At 44.8% G+C, this 7,204-nt stretch overlaps 1 pseudogene; it reads left to right on the forward strand.

Annotated features, from left to right (window-relative positions):
* The first annotated feature begins 2,505 nt into the window (after nt 1-2,505).
* On the forward strand, nt 2,506-3,247 carry LOC147000605 (high mobility group protein B1 pseudogene; annotated as a pseudogene).
* Nucleotides 3,248-7,204: the final 3,957 nt, after the last annotated feature.

Raw genomic sequence — 7,204 nt, forward strand, 5'->3', positions numbered from 1 at the left:
TTGTTCTGGTTTGAGATCAAACACCACCCATTCTATCACAGCTGTCCCCTCCGAGACCCACCCCCACCTCCACCCCCTCCCACCCCGCCATGAGGCCCCACCTGGGGAGCTATTGGTAGTTAGTGTTACTAGTAGCGAGAGAATTATTTTCTTTTGTGGCATGACTAGTGGCAAGTTAAACCGCGCTCCAGTAAATAACCCACACACATACCGCCCCCCCTTCCCCTTAAGCCCTGTTTATAGAGGGTCAGGAAAGTAAGTGGTGCACTTGAGAAGAAGAGGGTTTTGTTTCGGAAACCACCGACAAATGGCTGAGATGCCTATTAACATATCAAAGGGCTGGCCAGTTCTCCCAGCATCCCTCAGTCCGTGTGGCTCCACCCAGCTCTCTCTGCATCCCTCAGTACCTGGGACTCCTCTCAGCTCTCTTCACCCTGAACCTCTTCCTCATATGTCTGGGCTTCTGCTTCCCTTTCCCCAGCCTGATTCCTGTATAACTCAACCATTTTGTTTTTGTTGGTCCTTGACTGAAATATAGCAAAGGGAAAAAGTTACTTTACAGCCAAACTTGAGATTTCCTCTGATGTAGGAGAAAGAAGCAGCCAGGATTAAAGGCAGGGGAGCCTTTTTTTTTTTTTTTTTTTTTTTTTTTTTTTTAGTAGCAAGCGAACAGGTGATTACAAAAAGTGGAATTTTGCAGATATTTTTATGATCTTGGGAAAAGTACATGTTGTGGGTTTATAGTCAGACAGTTCCCCAAACGTATCATGAAACCATGTAAACAATTTATGATGTGTGCATCACAAGATTATAGAGGAAGAACAAGTCAAAAAACCAAGTTGGCCTTCAGCTTGGAGCATAAATAGAGAAAAACACCATACAGAACAATATAGAAACAAATCAAATTCTAACATTATGTTTAACTAAGTAAAAGAAGAAAAAAAGTGGAGTCAGCTGGCCCCCGATAGACTGCCTCTGTTGCTCAGCAACTCCTCTCTTGCTCTCCCCCGACCCCTCTCCTTTGATGACCCTGTTTAGTCCGCCAGCCATGTTGAGTGTTGAGCCTGGAATCTCTCTCTCTCTCTCTGCCCACTTTCTCCCTTCCATCTACAGTAAAAATCTTCTCCATACTTTAAGAGTCATGTCCTCCTCCTTTTATTTCATTTTTTTCCCTTCAGTTTAGAGGGAAGATAAAAGAGAATAATGAAGGTAAATATGATCACAATATGTTGTGTCCATATATAAAATTGTCAATGAATACATTTAAATTTTTAATTGGATGAACCTAACTAGATGATTCAGGTGTATCTTAAGTTTGAGTCTGAGCTGGAGGGATGGCTCAGTGGTTAAGAGCACTGACTGCTCTGCTGAAGGTTCCGAATTCAAATCCCAGCAACCACATGGTGGCTCACAACCATCTGTAATGAGATCTGCCACCCTCTTCTGGGGTGTCTGAAAACAGCTACAGTGTACTTGCATATAATAAATAAATAAATAAATAAATAAATAAATAAATAAATAACCTTTACGGGCTGGTGAGATGGCTCAGCGGGTAAGAGCACTGACTGCTCTTCCAATGGTCCTGAGTTCAAATCCCAGCTCACAACCACCCATAATGAGATCTGCCACCCTCTTCTGGTATGTCTGAAAACAGCTACAGTGTACTTATGAATAATAATAAATAAATCTTTGGGCGGGAGCGAACAGGGAGTGAGCGAGCAGGGCCAACTGGAGAGAGCAGAGGTCCTAAATTCAATTCCCAACAACCACATGAAGGCTCACAACCATCTGTACAGCTACAGTGTACTCATATACATAAAATAAATAAATAAATCTTTTTTAAAAAGTTTGAGTCTGAGATTGCAAATAATTCTGATGATGGGTAAATCACGAAAGAGTACAGAAGCAGGATGAAAACTAAACAAAGAAGCAAATGATGCTGGGGAGTAACAATGTAACAGGTCTGGTGGGGACTGGATTGGATCTTTGCAAGCATTGAAGCCAAGTGTGTGAAATACCCTGCTGTCCACCAGGCTACCTCCTGCTTCAGAGGAAGCCAGGGCACTTCTGACTGAGTTCCCCCCCAGGAAATTAAAGAGGCAGAAGCTTAGAAGTAAGACAGAATTGAGTTCAAATCTTGTGTCTGTCACTTGCTAACTGGTGTCCCTAGCTAAGGTCATTATGCTCTCTCAAGCAGTATTTTTTTTAATCTATAAAGTATTAGAAATATTGGGGGTGGTGAGATGGCTCAGTGGGTAAGAGCACCCGACTGCTCTTCCGAAGGTCTGGAGTTCAAATCCCAGCAACCACATGGTGGCTCACAACCATCTGAGATCTGATTCCCTCTTCTGGAATGTCTGAAGACAGCTACAGTGTACTTACATATAATAAAGAAAGAGAGAAAGGAAGGAAGGAAGGAAGGAAGGAAGGAAGGAAGGAAGGAAGGAAGGAAGGAAGGAAGGAAGGAAGGAAGGAAGAAATATTGAAAGTGCCGTTCCTGGCAGTACATTGAGCTCCATAGAGACAGCGCCGGGGCAAGCGCGAGCCGGACGGGCACTGGGCGACTCTGTGCCTCGCGGAGGAAAATCAACTAAACATGGGCAAAGGAGATCCTAAGAAGCCGAGAGGCAAAATGTCCTCATATGCATTCTTTGTGCAAACTTGCCGGGAGGAGCACAAGAAGAAGCACCCGGATGCTTCTGTCAACTTCTCAGAGTTCTCCAAGAAGTGCTCAGAGAGGTGGAAGACCATGTCTGCTAAAGAAAAGGGGAAATTTGAAGATATGGCAAAGGCTGAGAAGGCTCGTTATGAAAGAGAAATGAAAACCTACATCCCCCCCAAAGGGGAGACCAAAAAGAAGTTCAAGGACCCCAATGCACCCAAGAGGCCTCCTTCGGCCTTCTTCTTGTTCTGTTCTGAGTACCGCCCCAAAATCAAAGGCGAGCATCCTGGCTTATCCATTGGTGATGTTGCAAAGAAACTAGGAGAGATGTGGAACAACACTGCAGCAGATGACAAGCAGCCCTATGAGAAGAAAGCTGCCAAGCTGAAGGAGAAGTACGAGAAGGATATTGCTGCCTACAGAGCTAAAGGAAAACCTGATGCAGCAAAAAAGGGGGTGGTCAAGGCTGAAAAGAGCAAGAAAAAGAAGGAAGAGGAAGATGATGAGGAGGATGAAGAAGATGAGGAAGAGGAGGAAGAAGAGGAAGATGAAGATGAGGAAGAAGATGATGATGATGATGAATAAGTTGGTTCTAGCGCAGTTTTTTTTCTTGTCTATAAAGCATTTAACCCCCCCCTGTACACAACTCACTCCTTTTAAAGAAAAAAATTGAAATGTAAAAAAAAATAAATAAAAAATAAAAGAAAGGGCTGGTGAGATGGCTCAGTGGGTAAGAGCACCCGACTGCTCTTCCGAAGGTCCAGAGTTCAACTCCCAGCAACCACATGGTGGCTCACAACCATCCGTAACGAGATCTGGTGCCCTCTTCTGGAGTGTCTGAAGACAGCTACAGTGTACTTACATATAATAAATAAATAAATCTTAAAAAAAAAAAAAGTTGACAAATCAAAAATAAAAGAAAGGGCTGTTCCTGGCAAAAGACAGGCGTTGGAGAGTGGTAGCCAATAATGAAATAACGTGGGCAATGATCACCTATAGAAGGGCACTTCAGCACAGAGAATGTCCCTGCCAATCTGTGAAAAGCAGAGGAGCCTCTCTGGCTGTGCCAGCCTCATGCCCCTGCTTCATAACTTCCCCAGTGATGGGCTGTAGCTCCCCCCTAAAAATGTAAGCCAGAATAAAACATATGTTTTTCCTTGAGGGGAAGGGAAGAGGACTTTGGGGGCATTTCTGCTGGGATTCTCAGTTCTTTTTCCCCAAATTCTCCAAACTAGAAGAGGCAGTCCAAATATCCAGAAATGAGCTCAACCTGAGCCATGGGAGGATTTCTGGTGCGCAGGTAAAAGCTAGCATTCCTCAGAAACTGGTGAAACAGATACCTGGGAGGATAGCATGAGATCCTGGTACCCACAGGTCTCCCGGGAAACCCGGAATGTTAAGCACACAGGATTGTCTTCCCAATGGGAAAGGGGAAGATCTTGTTCTGTCTAGAAAGCTGGGAATTAGAAGTGGTTAACAGCCTGGTGGTGATCTGTGTTATCTGTTGGGCCAGGCCATATCAAGCTCCCACAATCAGGACCAGAGGAGGCTATTAGCCCAGATGACCTCTACACTCTGAGGGTCTTAAGCTAGTATAGGCAGTGTATCTCCAGGACCCATCTTCTTAGAAGAAATGGCACATACCCTAAATTGAGTTTCAAAGTAATTATGCTTCATTGTGCACCAGGGATTGTCTTGCACCAGAGAACTTTTTTTCCCTCCAAATTATACCAAGTTTAACTACATTGGGAACAAACTTTCTGTTACTAGATTCCCCGAAGTCTGATCCAGGTTAACAGTCAATCTGCACCAGGTTTTCACTCATCTCTTTGTGGGTTTGCTTCCCTGTGTGACACCTACATGTACCAAAAGGATCCATTCCCCTTACCTCTGGCAGAAAGGTGGCACCTATTAGCATGCCGAAGCTCAGGCTAGCCTCCGGAGTCCTTCATTGTCACAAGTACCTGGTGTACATTTCACTGTTCACTCTAGTTTCTCAGCCCTTCTCCCCTCCTCTTCTACCCTAACTCCTTCCAGCTCCGGAGGTTCCAATCCCAGCTACTCATTCATCTGAAAACCTTGCTCATCTTGCTATGTTCCCTCTGTGCTATGTTCCCTCTGTGCTATGCTCCTGCTTCTCTCACTGTGTTTTGTTGGGGGTTGGTCTGGTGCTGCTATGATTTCAAATGCTAAATACCGCCCCCCCCCCCAAGACCTGGGTGCAGTCTAGATGAGCATATTCTCACCAAATGATGTTGTTGTGTAAACTTTGCTCACCAACCTTCTCTGACTGGATAAATAAATGTGACTGGCAGCCAATTAACTGGGAAGAATAGAAGTGGGCGGGGCTTCGGTTACTAGTCTGGGACCACCAGGCAGAGAGAGAGAGAGAGAGAGAGAGAGAGAGAGAGAGAGAGAGAGAGAGAGAGAGAGAGAGATCCACAGAGAGGAGAAAGAAGATAAGAAGATGGAGAGCAGGAGATTGACACTAGACTTGATGGATCCGGAGCACACGGCCAAGAGAGAAAAGCACATCTCGAGGACAGACTGATGGAGCAGAAATAGCTCCGGTGAAACTCAAACAGGAAGTAACTTGTAGAGCATAGCTGGGAAAAAGCCAGTGTTAGCATTTCTTCTAGGTTCCACCCAACAGTTACCTAGCAACAGCCAGGTACTAGCCTGTCTCACTAGTAAAACACTTTGGGCTTTTCTCTCTCCTTCCCCCCCTCCCCTTCTCCCTCCCCTTCCTTTCACCCCCCCCCACACACACACACTGTAGGTGTTGCCAGCCAATTTTTCCCTTCTTTCTCTCTCCTCTATCTTTCTGTCTGTCTCCATCCCCTTTTTTTCTCTGTCTCTACTCCCTTTCCACACCCCCTTGCCATGTCCCAAATAAACTTAATTTTATGCTAGACTTTTGTATGGCTGATGGGGGCAGGATATGCCTCAGCATAGGCCCGCTAAGGCAGCCCCTTCTGCCACATCATGCCACTGCATTACAAAACATATAAAGCCAGTCTAGCATAAAAAAATACTTTATGGTAATTGTGCTAACGCTGTTTAAATAAATTGATAAGGCTATGTCAATTATTGGGAGCTGGTGGGTTATAATAAGAATGGAGTTATTAAATATAACACAATAATGTTTTCTCCATTCTTTATCCCTAGCTATTCTTCTCTCTTGCAGATAGTCCCGGCCATGTCCAATCTGCTGGCCATATTCTCTCTACTTCTCTCTCTCTCTTTCTCTCTCTCTCTCTCTCTCTCTCTCTCTCTCTCTCTCTCTGTCTCTGCTCTGGGCATTTCCAGATGCCTCTGGCTGGTCTCCCTCTCATATCTACATAGACTATATAATTCATTTGAGGTCATTCTGGACCATAAAGTAAGACTCTGTCTCAAGATGAAACAACAGCAACAACAAAAATCAATGAAATAAACTACAGTAAGTTGAAGAATCAGTGGGAGCCACTGGCCCTCAATTTTCTATACATGGGACTATGAACAAGGAAGCACCATGCTTGAAATGTCTGGTGTGGTAGGTGTGCAAGTGTAACACTCATCAGAGATCAGGGGTTGGGGAGTCACAGGGCAGAAAAGAAATGTGATGCTGGGAGCTGAGGTGGCTCAGCAGTTAAGAGCATTTACTGTTCTATCAGAGGACCAGAGGTCAGCTCTCACACTAGGCAGCTCACAAACACCAGCTCACTTTAACTCTCCAAGGGAGAGTGCCCTGTGGTGGTGAATGCCTTGACACCCCTGGGAAGAAGCAACCTTAAAGGACCCCCCCCCCCCCACACACACACCAATAGCAGGTCCATGAAGTATCAATATCAGGCCCAAGTCATCAAGGAATCTTCGACCATTGGAATTCTGGGAAAGCATCCAAAATCTATATCATGCCCTGGAGCTCTGAGATCACAAAGCAGGCAATCTGATTTACTCCCATACTAAAGTTTTGAAAACAACACCAACAATGAAAAACCAGTTTATCTAAAAAAAAAAAAAAAAAAAAAAAAAAAGCAGTTTCTAGGACTGATAAACCAGTCCTTTCCTATTCCCGAGTACATACACTGATTCTTATACTGGGCCAGAGCATTCCCTTGCACCCCCAGATACCCAGTATTTGGGGATTCCAAACTCTCTGGCCATACAGGTTGCTCTCTCCATTTTGAGGTCAAACTAAGTCTGTTCTTTCATTTTCCTCTGCTGGCTTAGGTTTTAATAAACCTCAGTGGAATTGAGCCCATCAGCTTGGCCTGGGGACATTGTCTTGATCACACACTGATATAGGAGGGCCCATTCCACTGTGAATGATTCCCTAAGCAGATGTCCCTGGCCTCTATAAAAATCTTGCTGCTATCCACGGACCCAGAGAAGTTAGGGACTGAGTAAGTGATTGGGTGTGGTTCTCCTTAGGAAGGGAAAATAAAATAGATAGTAAGAGATTGACAGGGAAAGGGGGTGAGGGGCCAGAACAGGAGGATCAGATAGGGAGGGGGCAGGGAAAAGGAGAACGAAGGAAGGAATATGGGGAGAATTAGC

This window comes from Mus caroli, unplaced genomic scaffold, assembly GCF_978045245.1.
Source record: "Mus caroli unplaced genomic scaffold, Mus_caroli_1 scaffold_17, whole genome shotgun sequence".
Classification (NCBI taxonomy): domain Eukaryota; kingdom Metazoa; phylum Chordata; class Mammalia; order Rodentia; family Muridae; genus Mus; species Mus caroli.